This window comes from Scyliorhinus torazame, chromosome 4, assembly GCF_047496885.1.
Source record: "Scyliorhinus torazame isolate Kashiwa2021f chromosome 4, sScyTor2.1, whole genome shotgun sequence".
Lineage (NCBI taxonomy): Eukaryota > Metazoa > Chordata > Chondrichthyes > Carcharhiniformes > Scyliorhinidae > Scyliorhinus > Scyliorhinus torazame.
Window position 1 is genome coordinate 172054714 of NC_092710.1, and position 24151 is coordinate 172078864.

Here is a 24151-nt window from a genome sequence, read left to right on the forward strand (position 1 = left end):
AACAGGTTTGTTTCGAATCACTAGCTTTCGGAGCACAGCTCCTTCCTCAGGTGAATGAAGAGGTGGGTTCCAGAAACACATATAAACAAAGTCAATGATGCAAGACGTTACTTTGAATGTGAGTCTTTTGCAGGTAATTAAGTCTTTACAGGTCCAGATGGAGCAACTGGAGAGAGGGATAATCACAGGTTAAAGGTGTGAATTGTCTTCAAGCCAGGTCAATTGGTAGGATTTCGCAAGGCCAGGCCAGATTGGTGGGGGGGGGGGGGGGGGTGAATGTAATGCGACATGAATCCAATGACCCGGTTGAGGCCGTACTCATGTGTGCGGATCTTGGCTATCAGTTTCTGCTCGGCGACTCTGCGTTGCCGCACGACCTGAAGAACGCTTACCCGAAGATCAGAGGCTGAATGCTCTTCTTGAAGGGCTCAGTTTACATTTAATCAGATCTTGGTAGTCTGGTTTCTACTCTGCAATAAAACCCCACATACATAGAATCATAGAATTTACAGTGCAGAATGAGGCCATGAGGCCCATCGAGTCTGCACCGGCTCTTGGAACGAGCACCCCACCCAAGCCCAGACCTCCATCCCAGCCCCAGAACCCTTTAACCCCACTCAACACTAAGGGCAATTTTGGACACTAAGGGCAATTCAGCATGGCAAATCCACCTAACCTGCACATCTTTGGACTGTGGGAGGAAACCCACGCAGACACGTGCAGACTCCGCACAGAGTGACCCAAGCTGGGAATCGAACCTGGGTCCCTGGCGGTGTGAAGCTATTGTGCTAAACACTATGCTACCGTGCTGCCCATACGGGTGGCACGGTAGCACAGTGGTTAGCACTTGCTTCACAGCACCAGGGTTCCAGGTTCGATTCCCAGCTTGGGTCACTGTCTGTGCAGAGTCTGCACGTTCTCCCTGTGTCTGCGTGGGTTTCCTCCGGGTGCTCCGGTTTCCTCCCACAGTCCCGAAAGACGTACTTGTTAGATGAATTGGACTTTCTGAATTCTCCCTCTGGGTACCCGAACAAGTGCTGGAATGTGGCAACTAGGGGATTTTCACAGTAACTTCATCGCAGTGTTCATGTAAGCCTACTTGTGACACTAATGAAGATTATTATAATTGCCATCTTGTTTAATTTATCAGAACCCGGAATGCGTATCACAATCTGTAGATTTACTGTTAGAATTTCTTGGGAGGAATGAGGACTCTATCCAATTGAACAACTGTATCTAATTTGTCACCATCTGAGCAGTCTTCATCTAAAGTTTTCTTCAGCAACTGCTGGCTAGTATTCCAGCATATGTTGAATGTTAATGAAATAACTTTCTGTATAGTACTGAAAAAGTAAGCAAGAAACAGAGGCATCTGAGTAAAATTAGAGAACATTTGTCCATGATTTTTGCTGAGTTGAGTGTTCTAAATCACCTTTTATTTGATCATGCTCCTGTGAAGTGTCTTGGGAGGTTTTACTATGTTAAAGGTGCTGTTTAAATCCAAGTTTTAGTTCCATTTCCCAGTTTGCTTTTCCACAGATTTCTGATTGTACACTGTTTCAGTTTCCTTTTGCAGTGTTTGTACGTGGGACGTGTGTGTCACTGGCTGGGTCAGCATGTGTTGTCCATCCCTAACATACTCTTGAACTACTTGCTTAGGTCATTTCAGAGGGGGGGGGGGGGGGGGGGCGGGCTGCAGTTAAGAGTCAGCCACACTGCGCTGTGGGGCCTGGAGTCAATTGGCAATTGACAATGGTTTCGTGATTATCATTAGACTTTTAATTTCCAGTTTTATTGAATTCAAGTTTCACCATCTGCCTTGGTGGAATTCGAGCCCAGGTCCCCAGAGCATTACCCTGGGTCTCTGGATTACACTCCAGTGACAATACCGCTACACCATCGCCTCCCCTACTGCAGTTGGGGAAAGAGTCAGGCTGGAGAAGGGCTTAAAAACCTGCACAGCAGTTGGGAAGCTAAAATTTCACTTGGGTGGGTAGTGGGCAGGAGAAGTGCTGTACAGGGACTGGGGACGGTGTGGGTTGATGCTAATGGGTGGAGCTGCTCACTCGATTGTTCTTGTAATGTTGTGTCTGAAGTACATGAGATTGAATCAGAATGCTGTTTTAGCTTTCACTAAATGTTAGATTGGGTCTTATTGTGTTCAATCAGTTCCGTTGACAGTGCCATCTACTGTTATAGCACCTTGGGAATCCTGAGGCCACTCATTGTTTTTAATCTAATAGATTAAAAGTTGCTAGGTAAAATGTAATTTGTACGGTAATTGTCAAGAAAGAAAGTGTACCAGATTCAGATGGATACATTTTAATCAAGTATAAAAAATTTTAAACTTCACGGTTTATCCCCGTTATAAGGATGGAGAGGGTGTCATTGTGTTTTGGGTGGTCTGGAACGCTGATTTCTCAAAGATAAAACAATCAGTGTGAAAACTCCTTGCCGAAAATTCACGCTGCAGCAAATTATAGCGTTAACATTTCTCCAGTAGTTGTCACGGTATTGTACACAGCACAGGAAATGGTTGTCTCAGTTTGAGTTTCACTGAATGAAGAAGGGCCCTCAAAGCCAACCCAAATCTCTGAACCGTAGCTCAGGTTAGCATGTTCATTTCTGTTTTACAGGCAAGATTAAGAAAAAACATCTAATGTCCTGAGCAAGGAAGGCTACAGTTTATTCAGAAGTGCTTTGTTTTTCTATTGAGAGAAATACAACTTTCCATTGCTACAGGCCAAACTTGTTTGTCCCTTTTTAAATGAATTTTTAACAATTATGCATTGACAACAGCTTAATAGTTTAAAATAGTTTATGATTCAAATTAGCATTTATGTGCCACTGACATACCTATCAATACAGGATTATGGCACCCTTAGTTCCTTTAAAAAAAAATGCATTTTAAGGCAGCTCTTTGTACAGCTGGCTCCTGTTACCTTCCAACAGAGAAATGTTGAATCCAGCGTTGAGGCTAAATTGCTCAATTATTATGAGGAATTAGAAGATCGCAATTCATAAAAATTAATTGGGTTGGATATTTGTCTCTGAAGAGTGACTTTCACCAGTGTAATTCCATTTAAAAAGTAGTTAAGAGAGTATGGATTAATTAATATATTATTGTTTGACTGGGCTCTGATACTGGTTCAAGCTGTGAATGCTAATGTTACGGCTGAAGGCCAGAACTTCCTGGTTCCCCAGAGTCATGTTGAGGGGGTACCCCAATGGTGTACTGGAGAATCCCTGTAGCAAATTCGCACGTAAGGGGTTACCTAGCAATTCTCAGAAGCGTTAACTTCCCCTGGACAATTGGGTTGGGCTAGGAGCCATCTGGCAGAAGCGATTTAAATCCCTAACTTCGGATGGATTCGGAAAGTTTTTCCCTGATATTTACTCTGACAGGAAAAAAAATCACTTTTATCTCCGGAGTAACTGTTTAAAAAACCCAGACCCAGCCTCACACTGGACACCCTATGTGGACACACCCCTCCAGGGGATCGACCACACCACACCACCGCCGAACTGAACCACCCTTCCACCCCTCCTTCTCTCCGGTCTGCCCCCCTCCCCCCTCACCTTTCTAGTTTGACCCCGCCCCCCTGTTGTCTGGACCTCTTACCTTTAAATTGCCCCATTAAACACCTTGATGGCAGCTGGCATCGTAAATAAAGAGCGTTTCTCACTCTCTGCCCCCCAGTTGCTCCACGCCGATTCAGTTGGGAGCACACTTCGCTGCTCCTGTTTTACCCAGCCTGAGTGAGGAAGGTTGGGCGAGATGGGAGCAATGGAATTCCAGCGTAAATCCGTTTGGAGTGGCAATCCACCAGAGATTGTCACTCAGAAAGGGCCAAAACGTTCTGGGAGGCATTATCATACCCAAATACAGGGAGCTGTATTGATTTGTGGCTGAATTGACCAATTAAAATATTCTGGGTCAACCACTGCATCTTGGTTCTTAATTTAGCTGTCTCATACAGCTGGGCTGAATAATTCCTTGAATCCATTTCCCATCCATGATATTATCAATGATCAACTTTTACCCCCCAGGGTGACAACCCAGTTTACTTCAACTTTTTGCATTTTATCTCAAATTTAAATTGTGGCAAAATTTCTTTTTGGGGTGGAATCGGGAGCTTGCTCCCACATTTCTCCTAATTTGTGAATCCACTTTTGCCAGTATTTATTTGCACCCGTTTCCTGCCTATCTCATTGATACCTAACTGTCTTTTCCGCGCAATTTGCCTATTGACGAAGACAATGCAAAAGAATGAGGAATTTCAAGCTCAAGTTGCATTTGGTGCAAATCAGGTTTCTGTGATCCTTTGCATTCGTATAAAAACAGTGCGGCAGTAGCCAGCCTTGCTCACAAAACTGGGCATGCTTCCAGATCACATTACTGGTCCTGGCGGGTTTCTGCTAATTGTGCCCATTTGCGGGCCTTTGAGGGGTTGTCGTGTTATTCACCCTGGGGCAACACGGACTGCAACTGGATGCAGTGTACTGGAAAGCAGACACCAAACTTAGATGTTAGTTCGAAGCTTGCTCTGGGTTGACTCAAACTAACTAGACTGGTTGCTCTGAGCCACGTGTAGAAGGTGCTAACTGATATATACACCCTGATTGGATTTCGGCGGCAGCGGTGCGCAGGGGCCTTCTTGGAGGTGAGTAGTGAGTTTAAAAGCACTTACCTTTACAGGAGCAGCCCTTTGGATTTCGGCGGCAGCGGTGCGCAGGGGCCTTCTGGGAGGTGAGTAGTTAGTTTAAAAGCTCTTACCTTTACAGGAGCAGCCCATTGGATTTCGGCGGCAGCGGTGCGCAGGGGCCTTCTTGGAGGTGAGTAGTGAGTTTAAAAGCACTTACCTTTACAGGAGCAGCCCTTTGGATTTCGGCGGCAGCGGTGCGCAGGGGCCTTCTGGGAGGTGAGTAGTTAGTTTAAAAGCTCTTACCTTTACAGGAGCAGCCCATTGGATTTCGGCGGCAGCGGTGCGCAGGGGCCTTCTTGGAGGTGAGTAGTGAGTTTAAAAGCACTTACCTTTACAGGAGCAGCCCTTTGGATTTCGGCGGCAGCGGTGCGCAGGGGCCTTCTGGGAGGTGAGTAGTTAGTTTAAAAGCTCTTACCTTTACAGGAGCAGCCCATTGGATTTCGGCGGCAGCGGTGCGCAGGGGCCTTCTTGGAGGTGAGTAGTGAGTTTAAAAGCACTTACCTTTACAGGAGCAGCCCTTTGGATTTCGGCGGCAGCGGTGCGCAGGGGCCTTCTGGGAGGTGAGTAGTTAGTTTAAAAGCTCTTACCTTTACAGGAGCAGCCCATTGGATTTCGGCGGCAGCGGTGCGCAGGGGCCTTCTTGGAGGTGAGTAGTGAGTTTAAAAGCACTTACCTTTACAGGAGCAGCCCTTTGGATTTCGGCGGCAGCGGTGCGCAGGGGCCTTCTGGGAGGTGAGTAGTTAGTTTAAAAGCTCTTACCTTTACAGGAGCAGCCCATTGGATTTCGGCGGCAGCGGTGCGCAGGGGCCTTCTTGGAGGTGAGTAGTGAGTTTAAAAGCACTTACCTTTACAGGAGCAGCCCATTGGATTTCGGCGGCAGCGGTGCGCAGGGGCCTTCTTGGAGGTGAGTAGTGAGTTTAAAAGCACTTACCTTTACAGGAGCAGCCCTTTGGATTTCGGCGGCAGCGGTGCGCAGGGGCCTTCTGGGAGGTGAGTAGTTAGTTTAAAAGCTCTTACCTTTACAGGAGCAGCCCATTGGATTTCGGCGGCAGCGGTGCGCAGGGGCCTTCTTGGAGGTGAGTAGTGAGTTTAAAAGCACTTACCTTTACAGGAGCAGCCCTTTGGATTTCGGCGGCAGCGGTGCGCAGGGGCCTTCTGGGAGGTGAGTAGTTAGTTTAATCGCTCTTACCTTTACAGGAGCAGCCCATTGGATTTCGGCGGCAGCGGTGCGCAGGGGCCTTCTTGGAGGTGAGTAGTGAGTTTAAAAGCACTTACCTTTACAGGAGCAGCCCTTTGGATTTCGGCGGCAGTGGTGCGCAGGGGCCTTCTGGGAGGTGAGTAGTTAGTTTAAAAGCTCTTACCTTTACAGGAGCAGCCCATTGGATTTCGGCGGCAGCGGTGCGCAGGGGCCTTCTTGGAGGTGAGTAGTGAGTTTAAAAGCACTTACCTTTACAGGAGCAGCCCTTTGGATTTCGGCGGCAGCGGTGCGCAGGGGCCTTCTGGGAGGTGAGTAGTTAGTTTAAAAGCTCTTACCTTTACAGGAGCAGCCCATTGGATTTCGGCGGCAGCGGTGCGCAGGGGCCTTCTTGGAGGTGAGTAGTGAGTTTAAAAGCACTTACCTTTACAGGAGCAGCCCTTTGGATTTCGGCGGCAGCGGTGCGCAGGGGCCTTCTGGGAGGTGAGTAGTTAGTTTAAAAGCTCTTACCTTTACAGGAGCAGCCCATTGGATTTCGGCGGCAGCGGTGCGCAGGGGCCTTCTTGGAGGTGAGTAGTGAGTTTAAAAGCACTTACCTTTACAGGAGCAGCCCTTTGGATTTCGGCGGCAGCGGTGCGCAGGGGCCTTCTTGGAGGTGAGTAGTGAGTTTAAAAGCACTTACCTTTACAGGAGCAGCCCTTTGGATTTCGGCGGCAGCGGTGCGCAGGGGCCTTCTGGGAGGTGAGTAGTTAGTTTAAAAGCTCTTACCTTTACAGGAGCAGCCCATTGGATTTCGGCGGGAACCGGAAGTTCGACCTCTGGCAAGTCTCCCCCCCCCCCCCCCCCCCCCCCCCAATAAATTCTGGTGGAGAGGAAACCCGAGACACTACACGTGTAGTGTCTCCCACCCACCCTCCTCCTCTAACCTAATAATAAGACCCATTGGTGGAAGGTAAGTGCCATATTATATTATATATTATTAGCATTGTGCAGGCCAAGGATTGGAGGTGGAGGAGCAGTCTCTGTCAGCGAGAGAACCTGAGAACATCTCAGAAGGTAAGCAAGTGATTTTTACTTTTATACCTTTTTTCAAATTGTGTGTGTCGGGGGGGACACAGAAAAGCTGTGACCTGAGTGGCTGGTTGGGATTCTAACCTAAATTTTTTTGACTATTTGGGAACTAATTAAACATAATAACTTAATTATAATTTAGAGGATATCTAAGCCAGAGATCGGAGGATATTATAGTTAGCTATCGCATTTCTATTAGAAATCTAGTGCTAGGAAACAGATAGTTGACAGTAACTTTGTAATTTAAAAAAAAAAAGTATTTATAAAAAAAAAAGACAAATTTTAATTTTAATTAATTGACGCAATGTCAGTTAGAGGGGTGCTGTGCTCTGACTGTGAGATGTGGCAGGTCCGGGAGGCTTCCAGCGTCCTGGATGGCTTCATCTGCAGAAAGTGCACCCAACTGCAGCTCCTCACAGACCGCATGGTTCGGTTGGAGCAGCAATTGGATGCACTTAGGAGCATGCAGGTGGCGGAAAGCGTCATAGATCGCAGTTATGTAAGTGTGGTCACACCCAAGGTGCAGGCAGAGAAATGGGTGACCACCAGAAAGGGCAGGCAGTCAGTGCAGGAATCCCCTGTGGTTGTCCCCCTCTCGAACAGGTATACCCCTTTGGATACTGTCGGGGGGGATAGCCTATCAGGGGAAAACAGCAGCAGCCAGAGCAGTGGCACCACGGCTGGCTCTGATGTTCAGAAGGGAGGGTCAAAGCGCAGAAGAGTAATAGTTATAGGGGACTCTATAGTCAGGGGAACAGATAGGCGCTTCTGTGGACGTGAAAGAGACTCCAGGATGGTATGTTGCCTCCCTGGTGCCAGGGTCCAGGATGTCTCCGAACGGGTAGAGGGAATCCTGAAGGGGGAGGGCAAACAGGTAGAGGTCGTTGTACATATTGGTACTAACGACATAGGCAGGAAGAGGCATGAGGTCCTGCAGCAGGAGTTCAGGGAGCTAGGCAGAAAGTTAAAAGACAGGACCTCGAGGGTTGTAATCTCGGGATTACTCCCTGTGCCACGTGCCAGTGAGGCTAGAAATAGGAAGATAGAGCAGACAAACACGTGGCTAAACAGCTGGTGTAGGAGGGAGGGTTTCGGTTATCTGGACCACTGGGAGCTCTTCCGGGGCAGGTGTGACCTGTATAAGATGGACGGGTTGCATCTAAACCGGAGAGGCATAAATATCCTGGCCGCGAGATTTGCTAGTGTCACACGGGAGGGTTTAAACTAGTATGGCAGGGGGGTGGGCACGGGAGCAATAGGTCAGAAGGTGAGAGCGTTGAGGGAGAACTAGGGAATATGGACAGTGTGGCTCTGAGGCAGAGCAGACGGGGAGAAGTTGCTGAACACAGCGGGTCTGGTGGCCTGAAGTGCATATGTTTTAATGCAAGGAGCATTACGGGTAAGGCAGATGAACTTAGAGCTTGGATTAGTACTTGGAACTATGATGTTGTTGCCATTACAGAGACCTGGTTGAGGGAAGGGCAGGATTGGCAGCTAAACGTTCCAGGATTTAGATGTTTCAGGCGGGATAGAGGGGGATGTAAAAGGGGAGGCGGAGTTGCGCTACTTGTTCAGGAGAGTATCACAGCTATACAGCGAGAGGACACCTCAGAGGGCAGTGAGGCTATATGGGTAGAGATCAGGAATAAGAAGGGTGCAGTCACAATGTTGGGGGTATACTACAGGCCTCCCAACAGCCAGCGGGAGATAGAGGAGCAGATAGGTAGACAGATTTTGGAAAAGAGTAAAAACAACAGGGTTGTGGTGATGGGAGACTTCAACTTCCCCAATATTGACTGGGACTCACTTAGTGCCAGGGGCTTAGACGGGGCAGAGTTTGTAAGGAGCATCCAGGAGGGCTTCTTAAAACAATATGTAAACAGTCCAACTAGGGAAGGGGCGGTACTGGACCTGGTATTGGGGAATGAGCCCGGCCAGGTGGTAGATGTTTCAGTAGGGGAGCATTTCGGTAACAGTGACCACAATTCAGTAAGTTTTAAAGTACTGGTGGACAAGGATAAGAGTGGTCCGAGGATGAATGTGCTAAATTGGGGGAAGGCTAATTATAACAATATTAGGCGGGACCTGAAGAACATAGATTGGGGGCGGATGTTTGAGGGCAAATCAACATCTGACATGTGGGAGGCTTTCAAGTGTCAGTTGAAAGGAATACAGGACAGGCATGTTCCTGTGAGGAAGAAAGATAAATACGGCAATTTTCGGGAACCTTGGATGACGAATGATATTGTAGGCCTCGTCAAAAAGAAAAAGGAGGCATTTGTCAGGGCTAAAAGGCTGGGAACAGACGAAGCCTGTGTGGCATATAAGGAAAGTAGGAAGGAACTTAAGCAAGGAGTCAGGAGGGCTAGAAGGGGTCATGAAAAGTCATTGGCAAATAGGGTTAAGGAAAATCCCAAGGCTTTTTACACTTACATAAAAAGCAAGAGGGTAGCCAGGGAAAGGGTTGGCCCACTGAAGGATAGGCAAGGGAATCTATGTGTGGAGCCAGAGGAAATGGGCGAGGTACTAAATGAATACTTTGCATCAGTATTCACCAAAGAGAAGGAATTGGTAGATGTTGAGTCTGGAGAAGGGGGTGTAGATAGCCTGGGTCACATTGTGATCCAAAAAGACGAGGTGTTGGGTGTCTTAAAAAATATTAAGGTAGATAAGTCCCCAGGGCCGGATGGGATCTACCCCAGAATACTGAAGGAGGCTGGAGAGGAAATTGCTGAGGCCTTGACAGAAATCTTTGGATCCTCGCTGTCTTCAGGGGATGTCCCGGAGGACTGGAGAATAGCCAATGTTGTTCCTCTGTTTAAGAAGGGTGGCAGGGATAATCCCGGGAACTACAGGCCGGTGAGCCTTACTTCAGTGGTAGGGAAATTACTGGAGAGAATTCTTCGAGACAGGATCTACTCCCATTTGGAAGCAAATGGACGTATTAGTGAGAGGCAGCACGGTTTTGTGAAGGGGAGGTCGTGTCTCACTAACTTGATCGAGTTTTTCGAGGAGGTCACTAAGATGATTGATGCAGGTAGGGCAGTAGATGTTGTCTATATGGACTTCAGTAAGGCCTTTGACAAGGTCCCTCATGGTAGACTAGTACAAAAGGTGAAGTCACACGGGATCAGGGGTGAACTGGCAAGGTGGATACAGAACTGGCTAGGCCATAGAAGGCAGAGGGTAGCAATGGAGGGATGCTTTTCTAATTGGAGGGCTGTGACCAGTGGTGTTCCACAGGGATCAGTGCTGGGACCTTTGCTCTTTGTAGTATATATAAATGATTTGGAGGAAAATGTAACTGGTCTGATTAGTAAGTTTGCAGACGACACAAAGGTTGGTGGAATTGCGGATAGCGATGAGGACTGTCTGAGGATACAGCAGGATTTAGATTGTCTGGAGACTTGGGCGGAGAGATGGCAGATGGAGTTTAACCTGGACAAATGTGAGGTAATGCATTTTGGAAGGGCTAATGCAGGTAGGGAATATACAGTGAATGGTAGAACCCTCAAGAGTATTGAAAGTCAAAGAGATCTAGGAGTACAGGTCCACAGATCACTGAAAGGGGCTACACAGGTGGAGAAGGTAGTCAAGAAGGCATACGGCATGCTTGCCTTCATTGGCCGGGGCATTGAGTATAAGAATTGGCAAGTCATGTTGCAGCTGTATAGAACCTTAGTTAGGCCACACTTGGAGTATAGTGTTCAATTCTGGTCGCCACACTACCAGAAGGATGTGGAGGCTTTAGAAAGGGTGCAGAAGAGATTTACCAGAATGTTTCCTGGTATGGAGGGCATAAGCTATGAGGAGCGATTGAATAAACTCGGTTTGTTCTCACTGGAACGAAGGAGGTTGAGGGGCGACCTGATAGAGGTATACAAAATTATGAGGGGCATAGACAGAGTGGATAGTCAGAGGCTTTTCCCCAGGGTAGAGGGGTCAATTACTAGGGGGCATAGGTTTAAGGTGAGAGGGGCAAAGTTTAGAGTAGATGTACGAGGCAAGTTTTTTACGCAGAGGGTAGTGGGTGCCTGGAACTCACTACCGGAGGAGGTAGTGGAGGCAGGGACGATAGGGACATTTAAGGGGCATCTTGACAAATATATGAATAGGATGGGAATAGAAGGATACGGACCCAGGAAGTGTAGAAGATTGTAGTTTAGTCGGGCAGTATGGTCGGCACGGGCTTGGAGGGCCGAAGGGCCTGTTCCTGTGCTGTACATTTCTTTGTTCTTTGTTGTTTGTTTGACTGTCACTACAGTTGTCACCAGTGGAAAGAGGTGGAGTGTTGATGCCTCGTGTGTTTTATAGTAGGAAACCCCCTCTAGTATTCCGTCTGGTTATTGGTTGTGCTCTGTCCTGTGTGTTGATTGGCTAACCTGGGTGTCTGTCACTGCCTGTCTTTGCCTCATTATGTGCATGAGTGCATATCTCCCCTTTTAAAAAAAAAATTGTCGGTTGTTTATGCGACATATATACAGATACAACTATTTACAGCGAATGGCGAGTGAATGCATATGTACATGGAAGGTGTCTAGCGTGCAGATACAGAACAATATGTACAAAAGAAATGTCTATAAGTCCATTCTCTGGGGCTGGCATCAGATCCTTGTCGACCGCCTGAGAGGTGGAGATGGGGACGACGGCGCCTTTACTGGTGGGATTGCAGCCAGATTGGTGGCCTCGTGGAGCGAGGTGTCCAGAAAAGGCATAACAACAGCTGGAAAGGTGAGATTCGGTGGTGGGCAGGCAACTTTGTGCAGTGCCCTTCTGTTACGCCTGACAATGGAGCCATCAGCCATACGAACCACAAATGACCTGGGAGCAGCCTGTCGAACAACAGCTGGAGCTAACCAGCCTCCATCAGGTAACTTGATGCGAACAGCATCTTCCGGAGAGAGCACAGGCAAATCAGTAACATGAGCATCGTAGGTTAGCTTTTGCCGGTTCCTGAGTTGCTGTACCTTTTGCAGCACTGGGAGGTGATCCGGTCTGGTAGGTGAATGGCCGGAACAGTCGTCCGCAGGTCTCTATTCATAAGGAGTTGTGCCGGAGACATATCGGTGGACAGAGGGGTTGCCCTGTACGCCAGCAGTGCGAGGTTGAAGTCAGAAGCCGAGTCCGCAGCCTTGCAGAGCAGTTGCTTCACGATATGGACCCTTTTTTCGACCTTCCCATTAGACTGGTAATGTGGGCTTGATGTAATGTGTTTAAATTGTACAGCTTGGTGAAATTGGACCAAATTGGCTGTGGAAGAAGGGACCATTGTCACTCATGACAGTGAGCAGAATACCATGCCTGGCAAAGGTCTCTTTGCAGTCCTGATGACCGTCCTTGATGTGAGGACGGTCACATCCTCACATGTGACAGTTTCACAACTTCCGGGTAACTTGAGAAGTAATCGATGATGAGCACATAGTCACGCCCATTGGCGTGAAAAAGGTCGATTCCCACCTTAGACCACAGAGAGGTCACAATATCGTGTTGCTGGAGTGTTTCTTTGGCCTGAGCAGGCTGGAAACGCTGGCAGGTTGCACAATTGAGGACCATGTTGGATATGTCCTGGTTGATTCCAGGCCAATATACAGCCTGCCGGGCCCTGTGCCTGCATTTCTCAACACCGACGTGTCCCTCATGGATTTGTTTGAGCACTAAGCTCTGGAGGCTGCGAGGAACAACGATATGATCTAGCTTGTGGAGGATCCCCTCGACGACTATCAGGTCGTCCTTGACATTAAAGAACTGAGGGTATTGCTCTTTCTGCCAACCATTTGCAAGGTGATGCATTACCCACTGCAGAAGAGAGTCTTTGGCAGTCTCTTCTCGAATGTTGACCACTCTTTCATCTGAGGCCGGGAGGTTGCTGGCACACAGGTGCACCTGTGCCTCAATTTGGCGGAGGAAGTCTACTTGTTCACAGGGCGAGGTGATGGAGCGCGACAGGGCACCCGCAATTATCAGCTCCTTGCCCGGTGTGTATACCAACTCAAAATCGTACCTTCGGAGTCGAAGGAGAATGTGCTGAAGCCTGGGTGTCATGTCATTCAAGTCCTTATGAATAATTTGGACTAAGGATCTGTGGTCAGTCTCTACTGTGAATGTAGGTAGACCGTAGACTTAGTCATGGAACTTTACAATGCCGGTTAGGAGGCCCAGACACTCTTTTTCTATCTGAGCGTACCTCTGTTCAGTAGGAGTCATGCCCTTGACATATAGGCCACTGGAGCCCAGGACGAGGAGTCATCCTTCTGGAGAAGCACCGCACCGATGTCGTCCTGGCTGATGTCCGTGGAGATTTTTGTCTCCCCCTCCGGGTCAAAAAACGCTAGTACCGGAGCAGTGGTGAGCTTTGCCTTTAACTCGAGCCACTCTGCTTGACGTGTGGGTAGCCACTGGAATGCAGTGGACTTCTTCACCAGATGCCTGAGAGCCGTGGTGTGTGATGCGAGGTTGGGGATGAACTTTCCCAAGAAGTTAACCACACTGAGGAAGCGTAGTACCGCCTTTTTGTCTTCCGGGGTCTTCATGTCGTTAATGGCCTTGACTTTGTCCGAATCTGGTTGCACACCCTGCTGGGATATCTGGTTGCCCAAAAACTTGATGGATGACATGCCAAAGGAGCACTTGGCCTTGTTCAACTTGAGGCCGTTGCATGGATGCGTCGAAAGACTTGTTTGAGACGAGATGTGTGTTCCTCTGGGGTCGTGGACCATATGATTACATCATCTATGTAGACACGCACACCCTTAATGCCCTCCATCATCTGTTCCATGAACCTGTGAAAGATTTCCGAGGCTGAAACAATGCCGAACGGCATGCGGTTGTAACAGTACCTTCCGAAAGGTGTATTGAACATGCAGAGCTTCCTACTGGACTCGTCCAGCTTTATCTGCCAGAAACCATGCGATGCATCTAGCTTCGTGAAAAATTTGGTGTGTGCCATCTCACTGGTTAGCTCCTCCCGCTTTGGGATCGGGTAGTGTTCCCGCATTATGTTCCGGTTAAGAACTTTGGGATCTATACATATGCGCAACTCTCCTGAGGGCTTCTTCACACAGACCATCGAGCTGACCCAGTCAGTCGGTTCCGTCACTTTGGAGATTATACCCTGGTTTTGGAGCTCCTGCAGCTGTGCCTTTAAACGTTCCTTCAGAGGAGCCGGCACCCGGCGTGGTGCATGGATCACGGGCATGGCATCAGGCCTGAGTAAGATTTTGTGGCAGTACGGCAGGGTAACCATTCCACTAAACACCTCCGGGTATTGTGTCAGGATTTCATCAATGTCAGCCTGAAGATCCACACTGGCAGAGGACATGGCATGTACTCGCTGCACGAGATTGAGTAGCTTGCATGCATGGGCACCAAGCAGGGAAGCCTTGTCAGGCTTGACGATTTCAAATCGCAGTGCGGCATTGATGGTCTTGTTGGGGACATGCAGATGACAAGACCCTAATGCAGTACTGGCATTGCCATTATAATCAAGCAGCTGGCAGGCCGGCAGAAGAATTTTGGGTTGCCTTTTGATGCGATCAAGATCTGCTTGAGAGATGAGATTGGCTGAAGCACCAGTGTCCAGCTTGAACCGGATACTGCATTTGTTAACGTGTATGACAGCACCCTCCAGCGCCAGTATGTCCTTTCTCAGTTAAGGAGGCCAAAACTGAACACAATACTCCAGGTGTGGCCTCACAAACAACTTATACAGTTGCAGCGTAAACTCCCTCGTCTTAAACTCCATCCCTCTAGCAATGAAGGACAAAACTCCATTTGCCTTATCAATGTTTTGCGACTCGTGCACTAGGACACCTAGGTCCCCCTGCACAGCAGCATGTTTTAATATTTTATCATTTAAATAATAATTCCTTTTGCTGTTATTCCTACCAAAATGGCTAACCTCACATTTGTCAACATTGTATTCCATCTGCCGGACCCCAGCCCATTCACTTAAACTATCCAAGCAGACTTCCAGTATCCTCTGCACATTTTGCTTTATCACTCATCTTAGTGTTGTCTAATTTCCAATCCGCCAGAACCACCCAGAGTCTTGTGAATTTTGGTAAGTTATCACGAGTGTATTTACAATTTCCCTAGCCATCTCTTTTAATACCCTGGGATGCATTCCATCAGGGCCAGGATATTTGTCTATCTTTATCCTTGTTAGCTTGCCCATCACTACCTCCTGAGTGATAATAATCGTCTCAAGGTCCTCACCTGTCATAGCCTCATTTCCATCACTCACTGGCACGTTATTTGTGTCTTCCCGGTGAAGACCGACCCTAAAAACCTGTTCAGTTCCTCAGCCATTTCCTCATCTCCCATTATTAAATCTCCCTTCTCATCCTCTAAAGGACCAATATTTACTTTAGCCACTCTTTTTTTTGTTTTATATATTTGTAGAAATGTTTCCTATCTGTTTTTATATTCTGAGCAAGTTTTACTCTCATAATCTATCTTACTCTTTATAGCTTTTTAAGTAGCTTTCTGTTGCTCCCTAAAGATTTTCCAATTCTCTAGTCTCCCACTAATTTTGCCACTTTGTATGCTTTTTCCTTCAATTTGATACTCTCCCTTATTTCTTTAGATATCCACAATCGATTTTTCCTCTTTCTACCATCCTTTCTTTTTGTTGGTATAAACTTTTGCTGAGCACTGTCTCATTACACAGGACCAGATCTAGGACCGCTTGTTCCCTCGTAGGTTCCATTACATACTGTTCTAGGAAACTATCGCGTATACATTCGATAAACTCCTCCTCAAGGCTGCCTTGACCGACCTGGTTAAACCAATCGACATGTGGATTAAAATCCCCCATGTAACTGCTGTACCATTTTTACATGCATCTGTTATTTCTTTGTTTATTGCCTGCCCCACCATAATGTTACTATTTGGTGGTCGATAGACTACTCCTATCAGTGACCTTTTTCTCTTTACTATTCCTGATTTCCACCCAAATGGATTCAACCTTATCCTCCATGGAACCGATGTCGTCCATCACTACTGCCCGGATGTCATCCTTAAATAACAGAGCTAACCCTCCCTTACCATCTGCTCTGTCCTTCCAAATAGTTTGATACCCTTGGATATTTAACTCACAGCCGTGACCATCCTTTTAACCATGTTTCAGTAACGGCCACTAAATCATAGTCATTCACGATGATTTGCGCCATCAACTCATTTACCTTATTCCGAATACTACGAGCATTCAGGTAAAGTACACTTATATTGGCTTTTATACCTCTGTTTTGAATCTTAACACCTCTATCAGTAACCTCTCCTAAGTTATTTTTCCTTCTAACTTTTCTCCTAATTTCCCTTATCGTAGAACCCATATCTTCATGTAATAACCTGCTGCTTTACTTTCCATTTATGTTTTTAGTTCCCGTTTTATTCCTTTTAGTACTACTGGGCCTTTTCACTGAGATTTCCTCAGTCACCGAACCCTGTACTGTGGCCCTTTTTGATTTTTGACGATGGCTTCTCTGCCTTACACTTTCCCCTTTACTGCCTTTTGTTTCTTTCTCCGTTTTATTTCCCTCTGACTTCCTGCATCGGTTCCCATCCCCCTGCCATATTAGTTTAAACCCTCCCCAACAGCACCAGCAAACACCCCCTTAGGATGTTGGTTCCAGTCCTGCCCAGGTGCAGACCACCCGTGGCTTCTCTTCCAGTTTTTCAAATCTCAATCTCAGCTCCACTTCTGATACCATGTTACAGGCTTAAAGACTGTACATGTGTTCATAGTGTTGTGTCTTTATTGAACTGAATGTAAGATGGCTGCCAAGAGCAAGTCCTTCATGGCAGAGGCCACGTCACTACAGCAAGCCAGATAGGACATTTAGTAGTGATTGCAATTCAAAACCCAAAACAGTAATTTACATAGTTACTCTTTGTGGTGAATGTAAATACAGTTAATTCACCAGTTATGTTCGATGTTATTAACTCTGTGGGTTTTATCTGTGGGCCATTGTATGGCTTCACACACAGGGGGAGATGTTGGAGGCTGTTGGAGCATGTATGGGCTCCGCCCATGGCTCTGCCCCTTTGAAGGCGTATAAGAGTAGCTTGCCTGTGGGACTGTCCTCCGTATGTACCAGTCACAGGCAGGCAAAGTTGATAGTTAATTAAAACCACAGTTTTAGACTTCCGGGTGCGGCGATGACCAGCTGAGTCGCACGTTTCGGCAGCTCCCGGTGGAACGGACTTTTGGGCTCTTGATAGGAGCCCCAACGGCAATTTTAACGGCTAAAAACACCGTGCGGTAAACCAGAAGGGCGTTCCCCCTGGACACGGATGGAAAAAGGAGAGGAAAGTGGCCGGATTGCAGCGGATCCTTTGGAACAACGGCAAGGAAGGCAAGCAGAAACCAAGATGGCGTCGGAAGGTGGCAGTTTCATATGGGGCCCTGAACAACAAGAGTTCTTGAAACGCTGCGTGGAGGAGATAAAAAAGGAAATGAAGAAAGAGTTGTTGGCCCCGATATTACAGGCGATTGAAGGGCTGAAAGAGGAACAAAAGACCCAGGAGCAGGAGCTTCGGGTCGTGAAGGCGAAAGCAGCAGAGAATGAGAACGATATACAGGGCCTGGTGGTGAAGTCAGAGATACAGGAGGCACACCAGAAACGATCTGTGGAGAGGTTGGAGGCACTGGAAAACAACGCAAGGAGGAACAACTTGAGGATTCTTGGCCTTCCTGAAGGTGTGGAGGGGGCGGACGTCGGGGCATATGTGAGCACGATGCTGCACTCGTTAATGGGAGCGGAGGCCCCGACGGGTCCGTTGGAGGTGGAGGGAGCATACCGAGTTATGGTGCGAGGATCGAGAGCAGGAGAAACTCCCAGAGCCATAGTGGTGAGATTCCTCCGTTTTAAGGATAGAGAAATGGTCCTTAGATGGGCGAAGAAAACTCGGTGTAGTAAATGGGAGAACGCGGTGATCCGCGTTTATCAAGATTGGAGTGCGGAGGTGGCGAGAAGGAGGGCGAGCTTTAATCGGGCCAAAGCGGTACTTCACAAAAAGAAGATAAAATTTGGAATGCTGCAACCGGCAAGACTGTGGGTCACATATCAAGGGAGGCACCACTACTTTGAAACGGCGGATGAAGCGTGGACTTTTATTGTAGAAGAAAAATTGGAATGATTGGATTATGAAAATGAACGTTTGGACAAAGTGGTGGGGCGAATGGGGGGGGGGCGAAGAGGGGTTTTATGTTTTAATCCTGCGGTATGGTAACTTTTCTTTCTCCCACAGGTGGTGATGGGGGGAGGTGGGGAGGGAGAGGAGATGGGGCGTTGGCCATGGGAGGCGGGGCCGAGGGAGAGGCGCGGGCTTGGTTCCCGTGCTATGATAATTATGGCGGGAATAGAGAAGCAGGAAGGAGGGGGCGTCGCACGGTGCGAGCCGTGATCACTGGGGGAAGCCGAGGTCAGCCAGAGTTTGCTGACTTCTGGGAGCAACATGGGGGGAGTAATTACGCTAGCGGGGGGTCTAGCAGGGGGGGGGAGGGGGGAATTACTGGGTTGCTGCTGCTGGGGAAAGGGGGGAGTGGGTACGTGAAAGGAGGGGCGGGGGGGCACCGTCTGGGAGAGATACAGCTGCGTGGGAACTGGGTGAGAAGCTGGAAAAAGATGATGGCTAACCGGCAAGGGGGGGGGGGGGTGGGAAGCCCCCCAACTCGGCTGATCACGTGGAACGTGAGGGGGCTTAACGGGCCGATAAAGAGGGCACGAGTACTCGCACACCTTAAGAAACTTAAAGCAGATGTGGTTATGCTACAGGAAACGCACCTGAAACTGATAGACCAGGTTAGGTTGCGCAAAGGATGGGTGGGGCAGGTGTTCCATTCGGGGCTGGATGCGAAAAACAGGGGTGTGGCTATATTAGTGGGGAAGCGGGTAATGTTCGAGGCGAAGACTATAGTGGCGGATAACGGGGGCAGATACGTGATGGTGAGTGGCAAATTACAGGGAGAGATGGTGGTTTTGGTAAACGTGTATGCCCCGAACTGGGACGATGCCAACTTTATGAGGCGAATGCTAGGACGCATCCCAGACCTAGAGACCGGAAAGCTGATAATGGGGGGAGACTTTAACACGGTGTTGGAACCAAGGCTGGATAGGTCGAAGTCCAGGACTGGTAGGAGGCCGGCAGCAGCCAAGGTGCTTAAGGATTTTATGGAGCAGATGGGAGGGGTGGACCCGTGGAGATTCAGTAGACCTAGGAGTAAGGAGTTCTCGTTTTTCTCCTATGTCCATAAAGTCTATTCACGTATAGACTTTTTTGTGTTGGGTAGGGCATTGATCCCGAGGGTGAGGGGAACGGAATATGCGGCTATAGCCATTTCGGATCATGCCCCACACTGGGTAGACTTGGAGATAGGGGAGGAAACAAGAGGGCGCCCACCCTGGAGAATGGACATGGGACTAATGGCGGATGAGGGGGTGTGCCTAAGGGTGAGGGGATGCATTGAAAAGTACTTGGAACTCAATGACAATGGGGAGGTTCAGGTGGGAGTGGTCTGGGAGGCGTTGAAGGCGGTGGTTAGGGGGGAGCTGATATCAATAAGGACACATAAAGGGAAGCAGGAGAGTAAGGAACGGGAGCGGTTGCTGCAAGAACTTTTGAGGGTGGATAGACAATATGCGGAAGCACCGGAGGAGGGACTGTACAGGGAAAGGCAAAGGCTGCATGTGGAATTTGACTTGCTGACTACAGGCACTGCAGAGGCACAATGGAGGAAGGCGCAGGGTGTACAGTATGAATATGGAGAGAAGGCGAGCAGATTGCTGGCACACCAATTGAGGAAAAGGGGAGCAGCGAGGGAAATAGGGGGGGTGAGGGACGAGGAAGGAGAGACGGAGCGGGGAGCGGAGAGAGTGAACAAAGTGTTCAAGACATTTTATAAAAAATTGTATGAAGCTCAACCCCCGGATGGGAGGGAGAGAATGATGGATTTTTTGGATCGGCTGGAAATTCCCAAGGTGGAAGAGCAGGAAAGGGTGGGACTGGGAGCACAGATCACGGTAGAAGAAGTGGTGAAAGGAATTAGGAACATGCAGACGGGAAAGGCCCCGGGACCGGACGGATTCCCAGTTGAATTTTACAGAAAATATTTGGACTTGCTCGCCCCGCTACTGACGAGGACCTTTAACGAGGCAAAGGAAAGGGTACAACTGCCCCCGACTATGTCAGAAGCAACGATATCGCTTCTCTTAAAGAAGGAAAAGGATCCGCTACAATGCGGGTCCTACAGACCAATTTCCCTCCTCAATGTGGATGCCAAGGTCCTGGCCAAGGTAATGGCAATGAGAATAGAGGAATGTGTCCCGGGGGTGGTTCATGAGGACCAAACTGGGTTTGTGAAGGGGAGACAGCTGAACACGAATATACGGAGGCTGTTAGGGGTAATGATGATGGCCCCACCAGAGGATGAAACGGAGATAGTAGTGGCGATGGATGCCGAGAAAGCATTTGATAGAGTGGAATGGGATTATCTGTGGGAGGTGTTGAGGAGATTTGGGTTTGGAGAGGGGTATGTTAGATGGGTGCAGCTGTTGTATAGGGCCCCAGTGGCGAGTGTGGTCACGAATGGACGGGGATCGGCATATTTTCGGCTCCATAGAGGGACAAGGCAGGGATGTCCTCTGTCCCCATTACTGTTTGCACTGGCGATTGAGCCCCTGGCGATAGCGCTGAGAGGTTCCGGGAGATGGAGGGGAATACTTAGGGGAGGAGAAGAACACCGGGTATCTTTATATGCGGATGATCTGCTACTATATGTGGCGGATCCAGCGGAGGGGATGCCAGAAATAATGCGGATACTTGGGGAGTTTGGGGATTTTTCAGGGTATAAATTGAACATGGGGAAGAGTGAGCTGTTTGTGGTGCATCCAGGGGAGCAGAGTAGAGAAATAGAAGACCTACCGTTGAGGAAGGTAACAAGAGACTTTCGTTACCTGGGGATCCAGATAGCTAAGAATTGGGGCACATTGCACAGGCTAAATTTGACACGGTTGGTGGAACAGATGGAGGAAGATTTCAAGAGATGGGATATGGTAGCATTGTCAATGGCAGGGAGGGTGCAGGCAGTTAAGATGGTGGTCCTCCCGAGATTCCTCTTTGTGTTTCGGTGCCTCCCGGTGGTGATCACGAAGTCTTTTTTCAAAAGGATAGAAAAGAGTATCATGGGTTTTGTTTGGGCCGGGAAGACTCCGAGAGTGAGGAAGGGATTCTTACAGCGTAGTAGGGATAGGGGGGGGCTGGCACTACCGAGCCTAAGTGAGTACTATTGGGCCGCTAATATTTCAATGGTGAGTAAGTGGATGGGAGAGGAGGAAGGAGCGGCGTGGAAGAGATTAGAGAGGGCGTCCTGTAGGGGGACCAGCCTGCAGACTATGGTGACAGCCCCATTGCCGTTCTCACCAAGGAACTATACCACGAGTCCGGTGGTGGTAGCTACACTGAAGATTTGGGGACAGTGGAGACGACATAGGGGAAAGACCGGAGCATTGGGGGGGTCCCCGATAAGAAACAACCATAGGTTTGCCCCGGGGGGAATGGATGGGGGATATGGAATGTGGCAAAGAGCAGGTATAACGCAATTGAAAGATCTATTTGTGGATGGGAAGTTCGCGAGTCTGGGAGCGCTGACTGAGAAATATGGGTTGCCCCAAGGGAATGCATTCAGGTACATGCAATTGAGGGCTTTTGCGAGGCAACAGATGAGGGAATTCCCGCAGCTCCCGACACAAGAGGTGCAGGACAGAGTCATCTCGAAGAAATGGGTGGGGGACGGTAAGGTGTCGGATATATATAGGGAAATGAGGGATGAAGGGGAGACTATGGTGGACGAACTAAAAGGGAAATGGGAAGAAGAGCTAGGGGAGGAGATCGAGGAAGGGCTGTGGGCAGATGCCCTAAACAGGGTAAACTCGTCGTCCTCGTGCGCCAGGCTAAGCCTGATTCAGTTTAAGGTATTACACAGGGCACATATGACTGGAACACGGCTCAGTAAATTTTTTGGGGTGGAGGATAGGTGTGCGAGGTGCTCGAGAAGCCCAGCGAATCATACCCATATGTTTTGGTCATGCCCGGCACTACAGGGGTTTTGGATGGGGGTGACAAAGGTGCTTTCGAAAGTAGTAGGAGCCCGGGTCGAACCAAGCTGGGGGTTGGCTATATTTGGGGTTGCACAAGAGCCGGGAGTGCAGGAGGCGAGAGAGGCCGATGTTTTGGCCTTTGCGTCCCTAGTAGCCCGGCGCAGGATATTGCTAATGTGGAAAGAAGCCAAGCCCCCGGGGGTGGAGACCTGGATAAATGATATGGCGGGGTTCATAAAGTTAGAGCGGATTAAGTTCGTCCTAAGGGGGTCGGCTCAAGGGTTTACCAGGCGGTGGCAACCGTTCGTCGAATATCTTGCGGAAAGATAGATGGGGGAAAGAAAAGAAGGCAGCAGCAGCAGCCCAGGACTTGGGGGTGGGGGGTGGGGGGGGGGGGTGTGGCCTGAGACAAGGCAGTTGCTAATTAGGGCTAGTTTTTATTTTTGTTATTTAATATTTATTTATTTGTTGTTGTTTTCTTTTGTTATTGTTTAAATAAAAAAGGTCATTATTATCTGTATTGTTATAATGTTGTGTAAAGGGTGCACAATGTACTGTGTTGGTTGACCAAAAATTTTCAATAAAATATTATTTTAAAAAAAACCACTGTTTTACTCCGGCATGAGTCCTTGAGTGAATTGATGGTCGCATCAATTTAATTAACTATCTGAACAAAAACGATTATGGAGTCAGCCCTCAAACCTGACAGACTGGAGCTCGATCCACAGGCCGCAGAAGCGAAGGAAATTTTTTCACACTGGCTGCGGTGTTCCAAGGCCTACCTTGCCGCGTCGTCGACGCCATCCGTCACGGACGAACAGAAATTGAGTCTCCTCCACGCATGGGTGAGTCACCGCATTTCTGTGCAACCCGAAGAGGCCACCTCCTATACCGCCGCTCTCGCAATTCTCGAGCGCATCTGCGTGCGGCCAGTGAACAAGGTCTATGCGCGAAATATTCTCACTACTCGACGGCAGCGCCCCGGGGAGTCACTCGACGACTATCTGCGCGACCTCAAAGCCCTCGCGCGCAACTGCAACTATCAGGCCGTTATGGCCACTCAGCACATGGAGCTCGCTGTCCGAGACATCTATGTTGCGGGGGTCAGATCAAATTACGTGCGGCAGCGACTGCTCGAGAAAGGGGCCCAGGACCTGGACGAGACGGTGAAACTGGCGACTTCACTGGAGGTCGCTTTCCAGAGCTTGACTGCATTTCCGGCCGAACACTCGACCCCCTCGTGGGCTCCCGACCAGAGATTGCCCCAGGCCTGTGCTGAGCGCCCACCCGCTCATCATGGGGGGGTTGCCTTGTTATTGTTGCGGCCAGCCTCAACACCCCCGACAGCACTGCCTGGCCCGCAACGCGCACTGCAACAGTTGCAGCCGAAAAGGGCACTTTGCCAACGTCTGCCTCACCAAGCCTAAGCACGCACACTCTCAGACCCAAACTACCGACTCGCAGGCCCGCAGATCTCGCAATGTGGCAGCGTGCCTGCCGATTCCGACTCCGCACAGCACGTGCGACTCACGGTGGCCGCCATTTTGGCCATCCTCCCCCACGTGGCTGGCCACGTGCGATCCATGTGGGACGCCATCTTCTTCGATGCCCGCCACGCTTGATCAACGGGGGCTGCCATCTTGGACACCATCTGCTACGCTGCTCGACGCGTACGACCTGCTCGGACAGTCACCGGGGTGCCGCCCCAGCCGCCGGTTACCCTCAACTCGGCGCAGTCACCTTGGACCAGTTGCGACCCAAGCACCTCAAGAGCTCAATGATGGCCGTCTGGGTTAACAGGTACGAGACACCCTGCCTGTTCGACTCCGGGAACACCGAGAGTTTCATCCACGCGGATCTGGTAAGCCGCTGCTCGCTCCTGATATTCCCGGCGCAACAAACAATTTCCCTCGCCTCCGGGTTGCACTCGGTACAAATCCGAGGGTGCACTACGGTAACCTTAGCGGCACAGGGCGCTGAGTACACTAATTTCCAGCTGTACATGCTCCCAGACCTCTGCGCCCCCCTCCTTTTAGGGCTCGATTTTCAATGTAATCTCAAGAGCCTGACGCCTAGCTTTG

General features: G+C 49.2%; 1 protein-coding gene across 3 annotated transcripts in view; it reads left to right on the top strand.

Moving 5' to 3' along the window:
• ldah (lipid droplet associated hydrolase) overlaps positions 1–24151 on the top strand; it is a 521342-nt gene that overhangs the window by 17507 nt on the left and 479684 nt on the right. The gene's annotated exons all lie outside the window — the stretch shown is intronic.